General features: G+C 42.6%; 1 protein-coding gene across 2 annotated transcripts in view; it reads left to right on the top strand.

Moving 5' to 3' along the window:
- Window positions 1-1,217: 1,217 nt before the first annotated feature.
- The window catches only part of LOC112244035 (protein tyrosine phosphatase type IVA 2), a 48,846-nt gene continuing 25,989 nt past the window's right edge, over window positions 1,218-24,074 (top strand). For both annotated transcript variants that reach the window (XM_042309911.1, XM_042309912.1), the window contains exon 1: window positions 1,218-1,589. The gene's annotated coding sequence lies outside the window, so the exon portion shown is untranslated. The remainder of the gene's footprint in view (window positions 1,590-24,074) is intronic.

The following is a 24,074-nucleotide window of genomic DNA, read 5'->3' as shown; positions in this document are numbered from 1 at the left end:
AGTAAGCCTATATAGTGTTGGCACATTTGTCAAAAGCTACTTTATTATTTTAATGACATTGACAATGCTTTGTTCAATGTTCTGTTTCTCATAAGAATCCCCATTATAAAGGGAAAGTTCAATTGACCACTAGGTGGTGTTTATGTCTCACTATAAGGTAACGTGGACCAAAACAGAGGACCTATTTCTTTAATTGAGAATAATGTCAGAGAATAACATGATTTATCATATAGGATACATATTCACACATGGTGTTACTATTATATTTCCTCTATTCATAACATGATATTAGATTAATCAATGATTAAGCCATATAAATAAAAAAAGCTATGGGCTGTGTCTCACCAATATTTTCTATAGCCAATCACACAAAACAAGCGATTACGTCATCACTTGACTGTTTGTTATACTATAACATGGCTAGTAAAACAGGACAAGGCTTGGCTGGAGGTAATCTAACTAGGTGGACCAAAATGGGTGCGTTTGAGTTTTAAGGCGAAAGCTACAGACTGTAGACAAATGTCCAGGATTGAAGTCAGGTGCATCTGCCACAGATGAAAGTTGGACAATAATATGGTTTTCCAAAAGCAAGGCTCAGATCAACATGGCAGTGTTGCCATTGTTTATAAAAGTGTATCTTTATAATGTCGAAATAAAGATGGCTGCAACCCCCATATCACACACCAATTTAAATCAGGTGTGTACATTGTACAATCAATCTGTGAGAAAGAGCATCAAAAATCACATTAATTTGTATATATCAATTGTATACATGAATTGCGGAAAAATTGGATTCTGTTTCAGTCATGTCTTTGGTCACATTCACATGGGTAAAAAAAACACGAATGATTGGTTGGCAATAGACCCTCCCACAATTACAGGCGATGGATGCAGGATGACGTTGGTGAAGAGCAACTGCAGAAATTTGCAGTAAAAATTGTATTACCTTTGGACCACATTATTATTATTTTTGTCAAATTCATGCACTCAAACATATACACATAAGTGGACAACTGGTAAATAATGCAATACACTTTGAAAGGCGTTGAACAACGACGGCCAGACTTGACAAAAATGATCCGCTCGAACACTCCCAAATGGCTCAATTTAGCGACTCTTGAGTCCTGACGCTCGTCACTCAGATTGGTGATGATGAGTCGGAACATTTATAGTCGGAACAGGTAAAGCGGAAATGTCCGATATGCTGATTCGTTGAACGCGGCACGTTTATATGTGGAACCAGTTACCAAATCGGACATTTCTGAGATTCCTCGTTCCGACTAGCCCATGAACGCGGTATTACCATTGCTCAACTTGAAATAAAGAATATATCTCGAGGATTCCAGTTTAATATTACAAAAAAAAAAAAAAAAAAAAACGGCCTATTTGTTAAACATAGTTGTTTTGTGATCCCTGGTTTTCTTGCGTTCCGAGTGACGTTAAGGAGATTACCACCTTGAAACTCCTCCCAACAGTTCCGATGTGAGCTCTCACCCACAAGAGGAACTAAAAAGATCTGACAGCAGTTACTGCTCCCCATCCACATTCTCCGGGATAGTCACTGGTTTTCAATGTCCAGCCTGCTCTTTGTAAGTAAGAACGCTTGTTCATATCGTTATACATTGTCACACAAAAAAACCCAGATAACTATTTCGCTACAGCGTCAGTCTTATTGGGAAGAAAGTAGCTAGCCAAGGCTAGCCTGCTAACGCTGGGATATGGCAGCTAAATAAGTCGTTTTCCAACTCTGCAGCTTCGCCGATCTACAGAAAATGTAGACAAAACACCAAGGTTCGTCAAGTTAAAGTAAACATTTAATAGCGAACGAGTAGTAGGCTTTATCGAAAAAGCCTTAACATCGACAACAGCTAACGTTAGCCAGTCAGCTGCCCGTTTCCTGCGTAACGCCGGTAACTAGCTATAGGAAGATAACGTTCGTTTAGTTAGCATGCAAGCTAACCACGCTAACGGACGCGAGCCAGCTAACTAGGAGGTATTGTGGTTAGTCAACCAACTACGTCAAAGTATTACTCGAGAACTAGTTTTGTTTCTGTTTATACACCCCGATAGTTTTGTTAGTGCTAGCCAGCTATTCGTTTGACCCACACTAACAGTTACAGCCCAATGTGTCCCATTTTTATTTTCTGAACTGCCTTGCGTGTAACCGGCTGGTTAGCATAACTTTAGCAGGGTAGCTAGTTGCATGCCTTAACAGACGGAGAAGGGGCTAGTCAACGTTGTTGGGTAATCATTAAAGTTACATACAAACATCGGCGTATTTTACAAGACATGCGGAACCGTTTCTTGTGTCAATGTTATATTTTGTCCTCTTTATGAATTAACTGATCGAGAAGGCTTGCTAGCCAAATATAATTAGCCTGTTTGCTAAGTTGCTAGGTGATGAGTCTACAGTACCCACTGATGTATAGCTATACGCATTGCTTCTAGCTACCTTAGCTACATGTGAACAGGAACAAGGGCAACTATCTGTAGCCTGACTACCCAGTGTTGTACTGGAAACGTCGCTGTCTGGTTTCGATGTACAGAGTTTGTCGGTCCTACCGTTGACCATGGACGGGTGTAACACGATAACGTTACCCGAATGCACTTGTCTCCTGTTGCCAAGGCGTGAAGCCGAGCGCACGGCAACATTGTCAGGGGAAGCGAGATTGGATGTTAAGGTAACATACACTGTACAAGCTGTCCAATTTGATATCCCCGGTGGTTAAATTGAGACAAATGCATATTTTGAGACATGGTTGTTGTCTTGGGTTCTCATCGGGTAATGTCTGGTTAACTAGCTAGTAGTTCACACTCAAACCAATACAAACGTATGTTCTGCTCTCTGGTTTTTGTAACACTCAGTCAACAATTTGGAGGCAAGTGGACTTGAGGAAATGCATTTGGGGAGGAAGTTGACTTGAACAGCTGTGAAAGTCATAGCTATCTAGCCATTGAAATCTGCTTAACTAGTCGCCTAAATTGTAAAAAACATCAATCTACACACAATACCCCACATTGACAAAGCAAAGCAGGGTTTTAGACATTTTTGCAAATCTATTCAAAATAATGGAAATATGATATTTCCATAAGTTCAGACGCTACCCTACCTGGGCTGGCAGGTAGCCTAGTGGTTAGAGCGTTGGGCTAGTAACCGTAAGGTTGCTGGATTGAATTCATGAGCTGACAAGGTGCCGTTCTGCCCCTGAGCAAGGCACTTAACCCACTGTTCCCAGGGCACCGAAGACATGGATGTCGATTAAGGCACACCTCTCTGATTCAAAAGGGTTGGATTAAATGCAGAAGACACATTTCAGTTGAAGGCATTGTTGTACAACTGACTCTACTTTGTTGAGGCACCTTTGGCAGCGATTACAGCCTCGAGTCTTCTTTGGTATGATGCTACAAGCTTGGCACACCTGTATTTGGGGAGTTTCTGTGTGTAACTATTTAACTGTACTAGAATGCTTAAATGATCGCAAACATTTTAAATAATCATTATTCGTTTTTTTGGCAAGGAAAATATCAGATATCGTAGTGGCCAAAAATGGTCATGTCGGTGCATCCCTAATTGATTCAATAATTTTGTTTAACTCCGGTAGGGCAACATCTGATAAATAGTGTGTACCGGGGCTGGACCAGTCGGGGAAAGCCAACATCATCCACGACAGAGGACTGTTGATTGTCGACAGGGCAATGAATTCCATTATCTTGGCGTTAATGGGTTTCGCCTTTGCGTTGTCTCACTGAAATGTTCTTACTCTTTCAAATGACTGCTCGACTTGAGCTTTAGTTGTTGGAAGTGTGCACTTAATATTTTCCTGTTTTTATGTGTAGTGCTGTATTTTTCATGGCGTCATTATGTCACCTACTTTATATAGGTATGCATGTCAATTTTGACATTGGTTTTGCACATCAGTGTTTAACTAGACATCGGGTCTATGCCATTGTTGGCATTTTTATCTAATATCTGCAGACTCCGATATGCTCAGCGATATATCGTGCATTTCTGGAATCCATTTTTAGAATAAGGCTGTAATGTAACAAAATGTGGAAAAAGTCAAGGTCTGAATACTTTCTGAATGCACTGTATATCCATAAATATAATCTGTATCAATTGACTGACTGTAAATCCATTTCCTGTAGGAACTTGCTAGCTTATTTTATTGTTTCAAGTAGGGTTCTCACGGTACCAGTATCCATGTCAAAAAATTAAAACAAACCAGACAACTCTTTTTGGATCTTTAAAAAAAAGAATGCCTGTATTCAAAATATTGTGTGCTATAGCTTGGAAAAGAAACTGGATGACATCGTGCTGTTTTGTCTCCAACACCTAGACTGTTTTCCTCGGGAAAGTTTGTTCGCTTCATGTTTAGTTTTCTTTCTACGATACCTCTGAGTATGGATATAATGGTACAGTGACAACCCTAGTGGCTTTCACTGAACTGCTTTATCATAAAGCTAATTGACGTACAAGGCTGGAGCCAGGAGCCGCTCTGGAAATAGCTCCCTTCAGCCAACCCACATGTATACAGCCTGATGCCAAGGGCAAGCTTTCAACGGCCAGGCATGGAGGGCCTCATTCACCAGATTCCATGCTACGCATACCGGTATCACACCCCACTCCTTGTCTGTATGTCTTCTGCTGTACAGTATATTGCCTTGATTCAGGTTAGCTTCGGGCACAGGATGCATCCCAAATCACCCTGGCCTATTCCCTAATCTACTTTTGATCAGCTCCTTTTGAGACACAGCCACACATCTAGGATCATCGCACCTGCCCAAAATTATAGCCTTGAGTTTTTATGGAGGAACATTACAAAAGTGACTGATCAGTCTGGGCTTGAAGTTAGGTCCCTCTCTCTGGGGCTTGGATTGGCAGTAAACATGGTGTGAGTCATCGTGAAAACAAATGTTTGCTCACATGCCGCAACTGAATTGTCTGCTTTGAATACTGATAGTCTTCTCAATGCTGGATGGTACTAGACATTGCTGTGGTCCATTGTCATTTGGTCTACATTACTACTTTAGTTGTTGTGGCCAGAATTGTATATTTTATTGTCAAATAGTGAAGTTGTCTTTTGTATGGGAACCTGATGGGTGGTGTCTGTTGCACAGCCGACACTTCGCTAAATGGTGTGACATTTGGCACACAGAGGAAGGTTCCCCTCTCTCTGCATTAGCAGCATAAAGAAAGACGACCGTGACAACAGGGGAAGTCTTCAGCCTTGGTTACTGTAACTGAGAAAGCTGAGACTAGCCGTGGCAGGTACAGTAACATGAGGCTAGGCAAGGGTCACATTGGGGGGGGCGGGGGGGCTGTCTGTGTAGCTGGCGCTGGGCCTGGTTTGACCACAGGGTGCCTGTGTCTGATGAAAGGTGGTGTTGATGAGCATGTCTTCTAGTCTGCCTTGTGTAACGGATTAGCCCATTTACGTGTTCATGCCCCTGGGGCTCTGGCTGGAGTGTTTGAGAGAGGATCTATATCCTGTGGTTTGGTGCGTGTTTCGGGGGAGGAGGGAGTGCTCTGCACTCGCTGGTCCTGAAATCCACTTGACTCTCTCTCTCCACCATGTCCTCCTATGAACACTCAAGGGAGGCCCACAAGTCTGGGATCAGATTACACCACACTTAATCCTACATTTAACCATTGGCTACATCTACATATCTGATTCTGTATCAGTAGGTAGCGTTTCCCTACACCACGCTGACACAGGCTATTATTCCTCTGCTATTGGTACTGTTTACTGTAGGCTGTCATTGGAAATAAGAATTTGTTCTTAACTGACTTGCCTAGTGAAATAAATACAATTATCTGGTTATAAAGAGGGCATGGAGGGCTAGCCAGCACTGACACCTCTTCTTGATTCTGCTCCCACCTTCTTGTAACAGGAATACAGGATATTCTACTGTGATGGTATTTACAGTAACCATCTTTCCAGTTAGACAGAATCTGGTCCTAAACGTACCACTCAATAGGTAGTCTATTGTGCGCTCTCTGGCAATGGCATTGACAAATTTAGTTTGGTGTTGACACTTTTTGTAGACAGGAGTATGTTTTGCTGTTGTCTTGGTTGGTCTAGAATCTGTGGTGAATGACTGTGTTTTGGAACAAGCCTGGTTGCTTAAACAATTCTTACATTGCATTGCCACCACCTTCTTTGCTCTCAGTGGTGGCCTTTTCTATTCAACCAGCTTGTTATTGTTAACTCTGCGTTGTTGGGGACACGTAAATCAGCATCTCACTGTTAGTCTACACCTGTTGTTTACGGAGCATGTGACAAAAATAATGATTTGATTAAGAAGCGAGATGTTTGGCTCCTCACAACCTGTGGCATGGACTTACTGTGGTGCAGACCTGAAGCCTGATCTGTCAGTATCTGCATTTTTACCGCATGTACATAGTAACCAGCAAAATAGAAATCAATCAGGCATTTTATCAAAACAAACACATGAAGTAAATAGCCCACATTATTTAAAACAATTAATGAATTGAGTTTTTCAGGTTTCTGTTTTTTCCTAAATCTATATTTTGTGCATTGCACACGGGGGCGTTCTCGTTGTCTCTTCAGAAAGCTTCCACCTGGAAGATGTGTGCATTGCACACGGGGGCGTTCTCGTTGTCTCTTCAGAAAGCTTCCACCTGGAAGATGTGTGCATTGCACACGGGGGCGTTCTCGTTGCCTCTTCAGAAAGCTTCCACCTGGAAGATGTGTGCATTGCACACGGGGGCATTGCCTCTTCACACTGGAAGGGCGTGCACACGGGGGCGTTCGTTGCCTCTTCAGAAAGCTTCCACCTTCAGAAAGCTTCCATCTGGAAGATGTGTGCATTGCACACGGGGGCGTTCTCGTTGTCTCTTCAGAAAGCTTCCATCTGGAAGATGTGTGCATTGCACACGGGGGCGTTCTCGTTGCCTCTTCAGAAAGTTGCATGAAATTTGAAACACCTGATGCATTTTGTTCATGTCTTATGATAAACTTTGGCTAATTAGTAAATGTTCAATACATTTAGTTGATTCCCTACAAATGTCAACACTTTTCTGAATATTGTTGAGTTTTATGGATTCCACTAGGGCCCTAATTATTATATTTGGGGCAGAATGATGCTGTCCACTACCTATTGTTCCTGCAGTGATGATTCACAATCTTCTAATGTTTATATAGTTTATCTTCAGATAAATGGCAAAAAGCTTAGGCCTGCTACCAGTAGCCTATGCGAATGAGGGAGCCAAATGAACAGCTCTCTCTCCGATGTGATTCGGTAGGCTGCACTGCATGGTGAGATGAGTCACTCCAAGTTGAGCATCACTGTCTAGCAATCCACCGACAAATCAAAATAATAAAGTATTTTCTTTGGTTTACTTGCCCTGATGCGAGACTTTATTCAGTCACCTTTTTATAAACTAGTTAACGCTTGCTGTTCAGTTGTCAATCAGAGTAAATACCCTACTATGCTCTACTACTCTGTGTGGCTGGCTATGTGAAACACATAAAATGGTCCTAAATAAATGTGTGAAACAATAAGTTGTGGATTTCAACTCATTGTTACTACTTACATTACATGGGACTTGATAATTCATGAGCATCATGCCCCTCCATGTAAAGAAATTCGACTGCAACAAGAGATCTGTATATAATGACGAGATGCTCATGTCTCCGCCTTAACAGTGGGAGTGTTTGTCCCAAAGGTGGGAAGGCAGGCGTCAAGCTTTAGGTCCAAAATAAACCCATAGAAACGCATTGGGCTTATTTTGGACAGATTTTTGCGAGTTTAACATCTCACTTTTTTCTGTCTGTGTTTCCCTGTCATCCCTCACTTTGACTGACTCTCTCCTATCCTCTCAATAGATTGCGAGAATATGCTTATCGTTTATTGTAGCGGGAGAGGGCTCAAAGGATGAGTGAATAGAAACTTTTAAAAGGAAATTCGCCTAGTTAATGTGAAGGGGAAAATGAGTATGTGACCGGCTGATTACCTGACGCCAATGGAAAACACTGGGTTAGGAGCTGTGGGCGGTAAGCTGGTCTTAAAACTGTAGGTAAGCCTTGTCCAAGCCAGAAAGGCTTCTGCCCTATGGGCCAATCTCCTGTTTATCTAGCGTGAGGCAGCATTATGTACAAGTACACCCCCTGGACAGGATGCAAAGTCCAATACAGTAGTTTCTCTTTTCTCTCCCTGCGCCTCCTGGTGCTGCGCCTCCTGCTTTCAGTGTTAATATTTGTTCCCGTGGAGGGAAAGGAGCTGGTCCCGATGGAGCTCCTGTCTGTCCACTCCCCAGAGATACCCGCTTGTTCTTATGGCAACAGGCATTCCCTATTCTGACTGTTTTTGTGGCATCCGGAGTCTTCGATCCTCAGGCTGTGATTGCATGGCCTAGGCCAACCGCCAGGCCATGGGAGGATGAATGACTTGAGCAGAGTTGGCTCAAGGCTACTTTCTCAAGGTGATTGACTATATCATGCGTCATAATCCTATGACCAATCTGAACACGCATACGTGACTGCCACAGGAAGTGCCTGTCACATGTTATGTCTCCCTCCGTGTTAATATTACGTCCCTTGGTTCTGTTTGGTTATATGAAAACTTGTTCTAAGAGCAAACCGTAAGGCCTAAATGGTGTGCGTTCGTGCATGTGCAGGCGTGCCGTTCTGAAAATGCCTTCAGTAAAATAGTCACCTATCTTAAATTGAAGTGAAAGTTCAAACAAACCCTGTAGACACGGAACTTCCCCGTCTCTCCTCTTAACATTGGGAATCCCCAGTCCTACTAAAGGTCCAACACCGTCTCTTCCAGCCCATGTAGAACAGGACGGCAGACCTGATTTTCAAAATCTATTGAAATAGTTAGAAATACTTCATTTGGGCTTGATTTGAGTTTGCCTTGTGCAAGTCCCAAAATGTTAGACCCCACTCACCTGTCACTCTAAGACAGGCTAAAGAAAACGCTGTGGTATTTGAACCCGGGTCTGCAGGAGAGGAAGGTGACCTCCCTTCACTAACTATCTGACCAGGGCTGGTTAGGCAGCCCGACCCGGAGTGCTAGCCTTCTGGAAGGGACCTGATTTAGATTGGTGACGGGAGATTATGACTCATTAAAAAGCTCAGAGGCAGTTGCCTGGTGACTCCCTTCTAGCCCACTTTCCACCACAATGGCACTGTCTAGCATGCTCTGAGGCAGGGAGGGGAATTGAGTATGAGAGTGTTCTCACGCCACATGTTGCAGACTACACTATATATACAAAAGAATGTGGACACCAATTTTCCCTCTGTTTTCAGGCACTGAGCAAATTTCAGGTCTGCTGAGCGCAAACCTCGCCGTTGTGAAAATTCTGTGCAACTGTGGACACAGTGGCTGTACCCACTTTAAGCCAAGTAGGCTTCTGTGGCTATCTGATTATAATGTAGGCTTACCAGAGTGGCTTACCATCCCAAAGAATGGGAAAAATGCATCCCATAACATTTTAACATGGAAATAGCTGTTCTGTCATTCAGCCTACAGTAGCAGCCAATGTGTGGTGTTCAATGCAGTCCTACATTCCATGAGACCTTTGAAATAAACATGCAGGACTTGGCAATAAGCTGTTCATCCACTTATCCTTCAGACAAGGTGACTGAAAATATGCTTTGATGCAATAAACCATAGCATTATTACTGAGAATCAAACAAATGATACTACCCTTTGCTTATTGGCTGCTTAGCTTATTCAAGGCTGTCGCCAAATATAACACTGCCCACTGACTTGCTTTTAAAAGATGTCTAGAAATCACTCCCCTTTTGCTGTCCACAAATGATCTATAACTGGGCTAAGAACTCACGAACTAGCAAAGGGTATGAACACAATGTGCACGTGGTTACATGCAGCTCTTGCTTTTATCTCAAAACAAGCGCGTTTACTCAGGACCTCAGCTGTAAACACAGTCCAGTTCAAAGTGAATGGCACAGATCCATACATGGCAATGGTCTATTTGCAGATAGGCCTACTGAAGCTCTGATTGGTTATGCTGCACCGGTCCGTGTAGAGCACAGTTTGAGTTGTGCGCAATAGAATTAGAATCCTATCCCGACACGCGTTCTGCCTACAACAAAATCTCTCCCACGATTCGTTTTTTGTTTCGGGATATGTTGCATTGAAAGTGGCTAATATTGCGTTGATTCGATCGAAACAGTAATGGGAAACGTTACTGGTGTTAACTAACGGGGAAAAGTGAGGGAAGTTAAACTTGTGCTCCTCTCCGTGGGCAGATATTTATTCTGTGCTCTGCAGAAGGGGGTGTAGTCTAAAGGGAATAGTCTCGGGCTACTGCGCGCCCACTCACATGCAGCTTAGAGGTAACATTGGTGGACACCCCTTCAAATTAGTAGATTTGGCTATTTCAGCCACACCTGTTGCTGACAGGTGTATACAATTGAGCACCTAGCCATACAATCTCCCTAGACACACACTGCAGTAGAATGGCCTTAATGAAGAGGTCAGTGACTTTCAACGTGGCACCATCATAGGATGCCACCTTTCCAACAGGTCAGTTTGTCAAATGTATCCCCTGCTAGAGCTGCCCTGGTCAACTGTAAGTGGAAATGTTTAGCAGCAACAACGGCTCAGCCGCAAAGTGGTAGGCCACACAAGCTCACAGAACCGGACCGGAAGAGTGCTGATGTGCGTAGTGTGTAAAAAAACATCTGTCCTTGGTTGCAACACTCACTACCAAGTTCTGAACTGCCTCTGGAAGCAGCGTCCGCACATCTGTTCATCGGGAGCTTCAGGAAATGGATTTCCATGGCAGAGGAGCTGGAGGAATAATGGTCTGGGTATGTTTTCCATGGTTTGGGCTCCTTGGTTCTAGTGAAGGGAAATCTTAACGCTACAGCATACAATGACATTCTAGATGGTTCTGTGCTTCCAACTTTGTGGCAACAGTTTGGGGAAGGCCCTTTCCTGTTTCAGCATGACAATGCCCCTGTGCACAAAACAAAGGTCCATACAGAAATGGTTTCTCGATCGGTGTGGGAGAACTTGACTGGCCTGCATCAGTGCCTGACCTCACCAATGCTCGTGGCTGAATGGAAGCAAGTCCCCACAGCCTTGTTCCAACATCTAGTGGAAAGGGGGTGGGGTGGTTTTCACGCCCCCTTTCTGTCACTGGTGGTGGGGTGGTTTTCACGCCCCTTTCTGTCACTGGTGGTGGGGTGGTTTTCACGCCCCCTTTCCGTCACTGGGGTGGGGTGGGGGTGGGGTTTTCACGCCCCTTTCTGTCACTGGTGGTGGGGTGGTTTTCACGCCCCCTTTCTGTCACTGGGGGTGGGGTGGTTCACGCCCCCTTTCTGTCACTGGGGGTGGGGTGGTTTTCACACCCCTTTCAGTCACTGGGGGGGGGTGGTTTTCAACCCCCTTTCAGTCACTGGGGGTGGGGTGGTTTAGTAAAAACCCTGGGGGTGAAACTCTGGTTGTTCTGCTCAGGATGTAACACATCAATAGTGACCTGGTGTTCCTTTTGAGATGTTAGAACTTTCAAATCACTCTGACCTGGGACAGGTGAATGTGGCAACTGTCCTGCTTCCCAAATTGCATTCTATTCCCTATCTCAATTTTTTTATATGGTTACATATCGGGATATTATCTTTGACCATGTTTTGACTATCGCTATCAGTTTTGTGCTAGTTGTCTGTACCTGCACCAAAACTCCAGTATTTGTCTTTTGTAGCTTGTTCTCCATCTTTTTAAATAGGGAGCCAATTTGTTTTAGGCACTTTTTTTGCATGACTGATCAACACTGGTTTTCTCATGGCTCTCTTGTCATTCTGCAGCAGACATGTGGTGAACAATATGTTTGGAACACAGAATCGCAATGAAATCGTAATACATATATAATCAAGAGAAGTGCAATACATATTGTATAGTCACTTCGGTATTGTGAGGTCCCTGGCAATTTCCAGCCCTACTGTTCCCTATACAGTGTACTGCTTTTGACCAGTAACCTTTCTCTCCAGTCCCGGCAGTGGGAGGCATTACTTGTTTTTTTCTCATGTTTTTGTAGTAAATATTTCAGTTCATTTTTTTATTCCTTTGACCACCAACCTGGGATCTCCTCAAAGAAGGATTCTAAGGCACTCACAGAATGCAGTCCGGCAGGCCTCTGGAATGGGTGTGTTGTCACAACACCAGAACTTTGACTTCGATACCAGGTTTAGTTTCACTTTACTCGATACCAAAACTATACTCGATGCTAAAATGTTACCATGGCAAAAGACAGATTTCCCACATGTTTTTCAGGTTTCTGCTCTCAAAGCATACTTTTTAATAGAAAAACATTGCCTATTCTAAATCAACAAGAATGCTTGAGGGGACCACTTTTGAGTCCCGGGGGATCGGGCAGGAGAAAGGTCGGGCCCGGGAGGGGGTGAACCAAATAATCAAAACATTTTGTCACACGTGCCGAATACAACAAGTGTAGACCTTACAGTGACATGCTTACTGACAAGCCTTTAACTAACAATGTAGTTAAAAATTATTAGTAGTAGTAATGGTATTTACTATAAGAAATGAAGAATAATAATGTAGAAAAACAAGAAATATAACAGGTCATTTGAACTAGAGGTCGACCGATTTAAGATTTTTAAATGCTGATACCGATTGACAATTACAACAATACTGAATGAACAAGGAACACTTATTTTAACTTATTTTAAATAATACATCTATTTAGTCTCAAATAAATAATGAAATATGTTCAGTTTGTTTTAAATAATGCAAAAACAGTGTTGGAGATTAAAGTAAAAGTGCAATATGTGCCATGCAAAAACGCTGTTTAAGTTCATTGCTCAGAACATGAGAACATATGAAAGCTTGTAGTTCAATATTCCCAGTTAAGAAGTTTTAGGTTATAGTTATTATAGGAATTATGACACGTTGACTATTTCTCTCTACCATTTGTATTTCATATACCTTTGACTGTTGGATGTTCTTATAGGCACTTTAGTATTGCCAGCCTAATCTCGGGAGTTGATAGGCTTGAAGTCATAAACAGCGCTGTGCCTCAAGCATTGCTAAGAGCTGAGAGCAAAATGCAGTAAACTGCTGTTTGAATGAATGCTTATGAGCCTGCTGATGCCTACCACCGCTCAGTCAGACTGCTCTATCAAATCATAGACTTAATTATAATAAACACAGAAATTCGAGCCTTAGACATTAATAATGGTCAAATCCGTAAACTATCATTTCGAAAACAAAACGTCTAAATATTGCTGTTACATTGTGCAATCTTCAATGTTAAGTCAAAATTATGTAACATTATGGCAAATTAATTACGGTCTTTGTTAGGAAGAAACACAGTTCGCTACGAGCCAGGTGGCCCAAACTGTTGCATATACCCTGACTCTGAACGCAAGAGAAGCAGCACAATTTACATGCTAACATGCATTTATTTTAACTAAGTATGCATGTTTAAAAAATATATACTTCTGTGTATTGATTTGAAGAAAGGCATTGGTGTTTATGGTTAGGTCTGGCCATGCAGCCTTGTGAATGTTGACCTATTTAAAGGGTTTACTCACATTGGCTAAGGAGAGCGTGATCACACAGTCGTCCAGATCATCTGATGCTCCCATGCAAGCTTCAGTGTTGCTTGCCTCGACACGAGCATAGAAGTTATTTAGCTTGTCTGGTAGGCTTGTGTCACTGGGCAGCTTGCGGCTGTGCTTCCCTTTGGTTCGTAATAGTTTGCAAGCCCTGCCACATCCGACAAGCGCCATAGCCGGTGTAGTATGATTAAATCTTAGTCCTGTATTGGTTCGTAAGAGGGTATAGTGTATTTCTTGTAAGAGTCCTGCCACTTGTTGCTCAGTGAGGATGTTGCCTATAATCCATGGCTTCTGGTTGGTGTATGTACGTATGTTCACTGTGGGGATGACATCATTGATGAAGCCAGTGACTGATGTGGTGTACTCCTCAATGCCATCGGAAGAATCCCAGAACATATTCCAGTCTGTGATAGCAAAACAGTCCTGAAGCTTAGCATTTGCGTCTTCTGACCACTTCCTTATTGAGTGAGTCACTGGTATTTCCTGCTTTTAGTTTTTTCTTGTAAGCAGGAATCAGGAGGATAGAATTATGGTCAGATTTGCCAAATGGAGGTCAAGGGAGAGCTTTGTACGCGTCTGTGTATGGAGTAAAGGTGGTCTAGAATTTTTTTTCCCCCTCTGGTTGCACATCCAACATGCTGGTAGAAATGAGGTTAATCGGATTTAAGTTTCCCTGCATTGAAGTCCCCAGCCACTGGGAGTGCCGCCTCTGGATGAGTGTTTCCTGTTTTCTTATGGCCCTATACAGCTCATTGAGTGCGGTCTTAGTGCCAGCATCGGTTTGTGGTGGTATATAGATGGCTACAAAAAATACAGATAAACTCCCTTGGTAAATCGTGTGGTCTACAGCTTATCATGAGATACTTTACCTCAGGCGAGCAAAACCTCCAGACTTCCAAAATATTCGATTTTGTGCACCATCTGTTATTTACAAATATACACAGACCTCCACCCCTTGTCTTACCGGAGGCAGCTGTTCTGTCTTGCCGATGGACCGAAAACCCCGCCAGCTGTATGTTATCCATGTCGTTTTTCAGCCACTACTCTGTAAAACACATGATATTACAGTTCTTAATGTCCCGGTGGTAGGATATACTTGATTGGAGCTCATCCAGTTTGTTATCCAATGATTACACGTTGACTAATAGGACTGATGGTAGAGGGTGATTACTCACCCGCTGTCGGATCCTTACAAGGCACCCTGACCTACGTCCCCAAAACCTATCTTCTTCATGTAGCCTAGTGGTTAGAGCGTTGGACTAGTAACCGGAAGGTTGCGAGTTCAAACCCCCGAGCTGACAAGGTACAAATCTGTTGTTCTGCCCCTGAACAGGCAGTTAACCCACTGTTCCCAGGCCGTCATTGAAAATAAGAATGTGTTCTTAACTGACTTGCCTGGTTAAATAAAGGTAAAATTAAATTTAAATTAAATGTGAATCACAGGGATTTGGGCCTTGTCTGATGTCTGAAGTAAATCTGTCGCATCCGACTCATTAAAGAAAAAACCTTTTGTCTAGTTCGAGTTGAGTGTTCGCTGTCCTGATATCCAGAAGCTCTTTTCAGTCATAACAAACGGTGGCAGAAACATTATGTACAAAATAAGTTACAAATAATGTGTGAAAGAAATGCACAATTGGTTAGGAGCCCGTAAAACGGCAGCCATCTCCTCCTGCGCCATCTCTAATATATTGGTAAAATGATTTGACAAATTTGACCATGCATACAGCCTTTGCATGGTCCATATTATCAGGTATGCTATTAGCAATACACTTTATCACCTGTAGCCCAACTGATGCAGCATAGTGGCTATAAATAAATAGGCTGGATGGGGTTGCCCATTGGCATTTACACTATTGGAATAATCATTAGTAGATTAGCAGCAAAACAGCAAAAAAAATCAGCTGGCTGGTGGAATGAAAACAACATTTCAACGCTTTGGTTGGCTGGTGGTAAAGACAATTACATTGCAGGTTGGAAACATTTGAACATTTTGCGAATTCCATTCTGTGAGTGGGGAGGCAGACAGAATATGCAACACGTGCGGGCATTGCAAAATGAATTTATGCCTGTTATTCATTCATTTCATCCAAACTGCTCACGAGCGCATGTATAGTCTGGCGCTAAAATAGAACTTGGTTCTATTAGTGACTCTTGATGCGCTGCAAGTCCCGCCTCTCCCATCTCATTGGTTTTAGGAGTACATACCCACGTGGTTGATTGAAAGATGAACTGAGGTCCATACTCCAGTATAGTTGGTGGTGGTAATATACCTTCAAGTTGGTTTTCAACCTCCAGAAGGAGTTTCCCCCTTCATCTGTGGATTGTCAGAGTAGAGAACAAAATGAGTCAAAATTCCACAAAGAGCCAGAAAAAAAGGAGTGCTTTTCAGGTAAATTAACAACCCAGTGTTTATCCCAGGACAAGTTGTCTAGCAACAGTAAGCTAGCTAGCTAAATGGCCATGAATGTGTCATGTGTTTCGAACTGTCCCCAAATTAAAATAGTTGGTTCATAGTTTTTGGTATTTCTACCTACGTGTCCTGATCACATCTGGTGTGGATGGTCCAAATCAACATGCGTGTCAACATGTCCGGTCTAGTCAGCATGTGACATAAGGCTACCAGCCATTCATGCATTTGAGTGTGTGGAGCCGTGAACTGTCCATTATGTGGTGCTAAAATGTTCTAATTTCTCCATGCGTATAGGTTATGTTCCCTCTGCAAACGTGAGATTATGACACGTTGCCAAGTTCACTGTCCCTGGATAGCCTAGCACGTGCGACAATGGCTAACATAGGTCTAACCGTAGACATAGAGGTTATGATAAGGGTATACGCTAAAACATCACCGTGGAAACAGGTGTTGCCCGGTGAAATCCCCAGTTTGGAAGGACAACGTGGTAGATGGTTACACTGCCACCACAAAGTACAAACAGGTAGGCCTATTTGTTTTTGATAATTGTCTTTTGTTCCTAAATATATAGAAAATGCCACTTCATTGATAAGTCACTGAATCAACGTCACAAGAGGGTAGAGCATATTTCTTAGGTTGCTTAGGGGAGGTAGTTGCAGGATTTCAGTGTAGCAATTTCAATGCTTTTATTAGCATTTAGGAGTTTGTACTGCACAAATTGAATCATTGAATTCCTAAATTGAACTTTTATTTCATGATTTGAAAGTTAATTGAATGAATATTGCATTCAGTTTAATTTAGTTTATCTATATATTCAATGTCAGTATTTTAGATATTGCATTCATTGTCTGTATCAAATTTACAAACTATCATTTCAACTTCTGATTGTTTTCCAAGTTCAGTTCCCTCAATTCAGTTTCAAAACCAGAGACAACATCTGGGGACTTTGCCAGCAAGAAATGGTAGAAGAGAACAGATATAATCAAACACTCAATTTGTTTAAAAATGTTTCTGCCGGTTTCTGAAGCAAATGTTGTATGCTGAAATACATTTTCTTCATATGAATTTGACTCTGCCGTTTGGGCGATAAGACAGTGAAGACTCCTTAACCTGTTGCGTCGAGCCATCCCGGATCCGGGATCGTGAATACAGCCTCAAGCTCATTACCATAACGCAACGTTAATAAATCTTGTTATGGACTAGGTCCCTGTGGCGGGATCAAATCAGCGGAAATTTTAGAGCGCCACCTAATAGTTTTCGATAAAACTCAAACTTTCATTAAAACACGCATACAAGGTACTGAATTAAAGCTACACTCGTTGTGAATCTAGCCAGCAAGTCAGATTTGTAAAATGCTTTTCGGCGAAAGCATGAGAAGCTATTATCTGATAGCATGCACCCCCCAGAATACCAGACCGTCAACAAAACAACAGATTTCGCGGTAGCCGGCGCTACCCAAAACGCAGAAATAAAATATAAAACATTCATTACCTTTGACGAGCTTCTTTCTTGGCACTCCTATATGTCACATAAACATCACAATTGGGTCTTTTTCCCGATTTAAATCCGTCATTGTATACCCAAAATGTGATTTGCTGAAGACCGGTCTGATCCAGAAAAATGCCCCTTTACAAGACGCAACGTCACTTTTTAAAATTACAAAAGTTGCCTATATACTTTTACAAATCACTTCAAACTACTTATCTAAACCAACTTTAGGTATTAATAAACGTTAATAATCTATCAAATTGATCACGGGGCGATCTGTATTCGATAGCAGCAAGTCTTGAAATCATACTCCATGTTTTCACTTTCATAACATCCTGTGGTGAGCCCCAAGAAAGGAAGTGCTTATACGTCACCAAACCAAGGATAAAGCAGCCCCAAAATGACAGCATTGGCGACATCGTGTGGAAGCTGTAGGCGTTTACAGGGGATCGCCATGTATTTTCTTCAGCCTTAGACAATACATTGACTGGCGGATGAATATTATTTTTTATTTTTGGTGAACAGTTTTTCGAAGGATTTTGACTCCTAAACACGTTCTGTTATAGCCACAGACACGATTTAACCAGTTTTAGAGACTTCAGAGTGTTTTCTATACACACACACTTATCATATGCATATACTATATTCCTGGCATGAGTAGCAGGACGCTGAAATGTTGCGCGATTTTTAACAAAAAGCTGCGAAAATTCGCTGCCTACTTAACAGGATTTTATTAACTATTCATGAAAATCGCAAATGAAATGAAATTAATATGCTAGCTCTCAAGCTTAGCCTTTTGTTAACAACACTGTCATCTCAGATTTTCAAAATATGCTTCTCAACCATTGCAAAATAAGCATTTGTGTAACAGCTAGCGCACCTAGCGTAGCATTTAGCGTTAGCATTAGCAGGCAACCTCTTCACAAAAACCAGAAAATCATTCAAATAAAATCATTACCTTTGAAGAACTTCAGATGTTTTCAATGAGGAGACTCTCAGATAGCAAATGCTCTGTTTTTCCTGAAAGATGATTTGTTTAGGAGAAATTGCTCCGTTTGGTGCGTCACGTTTGGCTACCAAAAAAAATGAAAATTCAGTCTTCAAAACGTCAAACTTTTTTCCAAATTAACTCCATAATATCGACTGAAACATGGCAAACGTTGTTTAGGACCAATCCTCAAGGTGTTTTTCACATATCTCTTCATGATATATCGTTCGTTGAAAGCCTCCTCTCTCCTCTCAATCAGTGGATGACTGCGTGCAGCTTGTAGATTACACACCAATTTACACAAAGGACACTGGGCGGACCCGTGGTAAATGTAGTCTCTTATGGCCAATCTTCCAATGATATGCCTACAAATACGTCACAATGCTGCAGACACCTTGGAGAAACGATAGGAAGGGCAGGCTCATTCCCGGCGCATTCACATCCATATAAGGAGACAATAGAAAACAGAGCTTCGAAAATTCTGCCCATTTCCTGGTTAAAGTATCATCTTGGTTTCGCCTGTAGCATGAGTTCTGTGAGTTCTCAGTTTTGGAAACCTTAGTGTTTTCTTTCCAAAGCTGCCAATTATATGCATAGTCGAGCATCTTTTCGTGACAAAATATTGCGCTTAAAACGGGCACTTTTTTTATCCATAAATTAAAAGAGCGCCCCCTATATCCAAGAAGTTAACGTGGTCGTGCCTTCTGTTCCCCTCTTATGTTAGAAGGGACACGTCAGAAGGGAGTGTGTCAAAAACGTAACTCGGCCCCTTAACAATACAGTTGAATATCCCTGTCATAGCACTTCTAAGGATGGCTGTTCCACTCACTATTTAATTTTGCTCTTGTGAATGACTGGGTTTGAACCGGGTGTCTTACATGTCTCGGGACTGTTAGCCCAATTAGCTAAAGCTGCTAAAATGTTTTGCTACCAACCCGGCAGTGGCTACTTTGTTCTAAGAACCAGCCTACATTCTCTGTCACAGAGGAATTCAATAAACAAAACAAGAGGCCCCCTCAAAATTCCTATCATTCAGTCACACCACTATCGCTTTCAGCCGGAGACACCTGTATGCTAATTCTCAACGTCCAATCTGTTGACTTCATTCGGAGGCGTTGCTAGACTAGTGCTACAGTTAGTTGTTTCTCTCTCAGCCTGTGTGATGCTGCAGGTGTGTTGTGGGGTGGGCAGTCCTGCTCATGTTCTGACATGTCTTCTTTCTTATTCCCTCACTGTCATGAGTGGAGTGAGGGAGGAAAAAAACAAGGGTTGGCGGGAGGGAGTGAAACCGGAGGATGTGTGCAGTCCTTGGTTGATCCTAAATGCTTCCAGTAAGGCAGGGGGTGGGGCAGTCAATAGTACAACTTCCTGAAAGTGTTTGCATTTCCCCGTGGTGACATGTCAACACGCCTGCCTGCTCACGTTCCACCCCGCTCTGCTCCTCTCTGGACTCTCACCTCAGCCCAGCCGGAATAAAAACCTTGTCTTTATGAAGCGTGGTTCTTTTTCCGCTCTTTTGACCCAGTAGTGGCATTTGTCCCTCACTCGTGTTGAGTTTTGGCTGCAGTCGACTGAGCAAAGACATGACTGAAACAGGAACCAACTTGCTGCGATTTATGTATACAGTGGCTATATACAAATAAATGTCATATTTGAGGCTCTCTCACTAATTGACTGTACAACACAGAATATTATATTATGATTCCCGCTTGTGAGTGTGATATGGGTGTTTATTTCAACGTTATAAAGAAAGCATTTTTACATACAATGTCAACACTGCAATGCTGATCTGAGCCTTGCTGTTGGAAAACCACATTCGTGTCTGCCTTTTGGCTGTAGCAGATGCACCTCTCCTGACTTCTCTCCACGACTTCCTGTCTACAGTCAGGTGTTTTAGTCTTACCACTCAGTATCTGCACTGCTGCTCGTGACAACATCTTCTCGCTGAGTTCACCTTTAAGTTATATAGTCAGTCTCAATGTGACCCACCTGCTTCAGAAGATTTTAAAAGAAGAAAAAAACCAGATTAAACCCCATTCGATTTTGAGTCAAGATAATAGTTTCAGTATAGTTATTTTTTTTCCCCAAACAGGTTAGTTTGCTGTTTTTGTTTTATAATAACCTTGGTGTGAACCACTGCCGTATCAGTCTCTGTCTCTCGTGTTATTTTGCCATCTGTCTCCTGTGCACTCTTTTGCACCATCTCTCCCTTTCTCGGTCTTGTGCCAATGCTCTTTTGAGCAATCTTGTTCCTTCTTGTGTTCCCTTTTTTCTTTTGAAGTTTATTCCTCTCTCATTCCTATCTAGCTCGCTCCCATCTTGTGTAAAATGGCAAGAGTACGTTGACTACACAGATACTGTAGGAGTCCAATTCCATTGGAATGAAATGCACCCTACCTGTCTGTGTCCAGCCTTGGGTTGTAGCCTGTTCACTAGGCACGCCGTATGAAAATGTTTTACAAATGAAAATTAGCAGGTTGTCTAATCCCTGCTTGTTCCAGTCCCTTTTGTTTTATTCTGTTTTGGCGCTTAATCATTACAAAAACCTGTGCCGTTCTGAAGGGCCAGCTAGTCGCTGCTTGTTAAACAAAATTACATAAAAAATAACAATTTAGTGAGTTAGCAGATGATATTATCCAGAGCAGATACATTTTCATACTGTCCCCCAGACCTTGCAGGATCCCCGTGGAGGCCTCGATCTTCTGTAGTCCTATCAGAGCACTCCAGGAGATTGCTCCTTGTCACCTTGGCTGCAGTGAAGGGTTACAAACACAGCCTGAGGGGGGGAAATCCCATGTGCTTGTGGTGAGTTAGTGATATGTGTTAGCTGGGGGTTGGAGGAGATAAGTTGCAAACGTAGCCTACTGGTATGTTTCGTGAGAGGTCTAAGGATGTAGCATGTATAGAGGGCATGTGGTGAACAAACTATCCCTGTTTTAATGTGTATCTGTGTGCGCTTTCTAGTGGTGGTTGATTTGGCTGTCAAGCTGTTACTAAGGTACAGCTGTGTCAGCTGTTAATTAAGAGAAAGTTCTGTGTTAGAGATGACTGTTTTTGTTTCCGCGATGGCCAGGCATTTGTGTGACCTTAAACATTTAGGCCTAGGTCTTCGTTTCTCCACTGTGGATGTAAATAAAGTAGTGTGGGCATAGTGAGTTGGCAGGACACTTACCTCCCTTTTGCCGTTCTTCTCCTTTTCCCAGCCCAAGGACTAACCAGTCCAGCGCTCCCTCCCCTGCCAGCCAGCCAGGATCCGTTCTAACCAGTCTAGTGCTCCCTCCCTTGCCAGCCAGGACTCGTTTTAACCAGGCCAACTCTCCCTCGCCGCCAGCCAGGATCCATTCTAACAGGGCCAGGTCTCGCTCCCCAGCTAGTCAGCCAGGCCACAAGGACTTGTTCTAACCAGGCCAGGGCTCCCCTCTCCAGCCAGCCAGGATCAGTTCTAACCAGGCCAGTGCTCCCTCCCTAGCTCGTCAGCCAGGCCACTTGTTCTAACCAGCCCGACAGAGAACTAGACAGAACTGCAGAATATCACTACCCCAGACACTTCCTCATTCCCCAAGACTGGGCCTGGTGCATTTCTGACACTTGCCTGTGGGAGGAAGTGGTCTAATAGTAGGGCTGGTAGTTGCCAGAGACTTGATGATATTATCACCATATTGCGATTGTATTGCTATTTGATCTTTCAAACATATTTCTCACCAGATGTCTGCTGCAGATGGATGAAAGAGCCATGCGAGAACAATTTTTGATCAGTGGTGGGGGGTGCTGAAAACAAATTGACAACCTATGAATTCAAAATACTGGAGTTTTGGCACAAAAATATAGTGATTTTTGTTAACTATATGATTAATCGTCAAAAATATCCAGATTATGTGACCAACCACCTTAATTTGATCTTATGTTGCAACATTTTTAATTGTTTTTATTATATTGGATAAAAGTAGAGACAGAGCTACTAAATGGTTTATCATACACTGCATATGAGGAACAATGGGAAAGTAATTCTGCTTTGAAAGTTGATAAACTTGTAACGTCAATTTTGAGAAAATGGCCTTTGAATGTTTTGGTACCTCTGCTGCAGAGCTGTCCTTTGTCTACAACCATTCAGCATTGTTCACACCCTCTTAAGCCAGCCCCACCCACCTCTTTAAGGATTCACATGTGAGGTCATGTGATAAATATTTGAGGTTGTTCAAAGTAGTCACCCTTTGCCTTGACAGCTTTGCACACTCTTGGCATTCTCTGTCTGCTTCACCTGGAATGCTTTTCCAACAGTCTTGAAGGAGTTCTCACATATGCTGAGCACTTGTTGGCTGCTTTTCCATCACTCTGCGGCTCATCCCAAACCATCTCAGTTGGGTTGAAGCCGGGTGATTGTGGAAGCCAGGTCATCTGATGCAGCACTCAATCACTCTCCTTCTTGGTCAAATAGCCCTTACACAGCCTGGATGTGTGTTGGATCATTGTCCTGTTGAAAAACAAATGATAGTCCCACTAAGCGCAAACCAGATGGGATGGCGTATCTCTGCAGAATGCTGTGGTAGCCATGCTGGTTAAGTGCGCATTAAATTATAAATGAATCACAGATTTCCACTGGTCTGATGTCCATTGCTCGTTTCTTTGCCCAAGCAAGTCTCTTCTTATTATTGGTGTCCTGTAGTAGTGGTTGTTTTGCAAAAATTGGACCACGAAGGCCTGATTCACACAGTCTTCTCTGAACAGTTGATGTTGAGAAGTGTCTTTCTTGAACTCTGATGTATTTATTTGAGCTGCAATTTCTGAGGTTGGTAACTCTGAGTTACCAACCTGTCCTCTGCAGCAGAGGTAACTCTAGGTCTTCCTTTCCTGTGGCGGTCCACATGAGAGCCAGTTTCATCATAGCTCTTGATGTTTTTTTGCGACTGCACTTGTCAAGAACTTTCAAAGTATTTTCATTTTCCAGATTGACTAACCTTCATGTCTTAAAGAAAGGAACGACTGTTGTTTCTCTTTGCTTATTTGAGCTGTTCTTGCCATAATATGGACTTGGTATTTTACCAAATAGGGCTTCTGTATACCACCCCTACCATGTCACAACACAACTGATCGGCTCAAACGCATTAATTTGTGGAATTTATTTCCTCCTTAACTTAACAAGACACACCTTTTAATTGAAATGCATTCCAGGTGACTACCTCGTGAAGCTATTTGAGAGAATGCCAAGAGTGCGCACAGCTGTCATCAAGGCAATGGGTAGCTACTTTGAAGAATCTCAAATACAAAATATTTTGATTTGTTAACCCTTTTTTTGGGTTACGACATGATTCCATGTGTTATTTCATAGTTTTGATGTCTTCACTATTATTCTACAATGTAGAAAATAGTCAAACTAAAGAAACCCTTGAATGAGTAGATGTCAACCTTTGCCTGGTACTGTATGCATACAATCAGGGGTATCAAGTGGCTGAGCAGTGGGTTAAAAATACATTAATAGCAGCAGCAACTTACTGCGTGTGTTAGGAGAGAGTTATGTGAATAGAGGCACTACAGAGAGTGCTGAGAACTGGTCTGTACGAGCCACGCGTGAACAAGCAAATCTATATTCAGAGGGCCTGTTTCTGTCCTGCCA

Source organism: Oncorhynchus tshawytscha, linkage group LG31 (genome assembly GCF_018296145.1).
Source record: "Oncorhynchus tshawytscha isolate Ot180627B linkage group LG31, Otsh_v2.0, whole genome shotgun sequence".
Lineage (NCBI taxonomy): Eukaryota > Metazoa > Chordata > Actinopteri > Salmoniformes > Salmonidae > Oncorhynchus > Oncorhynchus tshawytscha.
Note: the sequence above shows the minus strand (reverse complement) of the source record. Positions and strands in the feature narration are given on the sequence as shown.